The sequence below is a fragment of the Colobus angolensis genome, unplaced genomic scaffold (assembly GCF_000951035.1).
Source record: "Colobus angolensis palliatus isolate OR3802 unplaced genomic scaffold, Cang.pa_1.0 Scaffold117, whole genome shotgun sequence".
Lineage (NCBI taxonomy): Eukaryota > Metazoa > Chordata > Mammalia > Primates > Cercopithecidae > Colobus > Colobus angolensis.
This window is the reverse complement of record NW_012112808.1, coordinates 10,097,173-10,097,530: the sequence shown is the minus strand read 5'-3', so window position 1 is coordinate 10,097,530 and position 358 is coordinate 10,097,173.

Below are 358 nucleotides of genomic sequence, written 5' to 3'. Positions count from 1 at the left end.
AAAACTGGAGGAGGGGAGGGAGGAATGGAGAGGGCCCTGGAATTCCCTGGCAGCCGCCCCCGCCCCTGACCCCATGCCCAGAGTTGCCCCTTTGATGACTGCTGTGACTGCAATCACTGGACCACTCTGCTCTGAGTCCGGGGCTCCTCCCTGCCCCTGCTGTCTTCCTTTGATCTCCTGGATGCTGCCTTGTTTTCCAGCACACGGAAAGCCCCGGGAATGCTGGCTTGTCTGGGCAGTCTCCTCAGGAAATGCCAAGCAGAGAGAACAGGGAGTGTCCTGAGGATGTGATCCCAAAGCCCAGCAGGCGATCCTGAAACTGGCAGGCCCCACTGAGCCTGGCCCGGCTTGAAAGAGA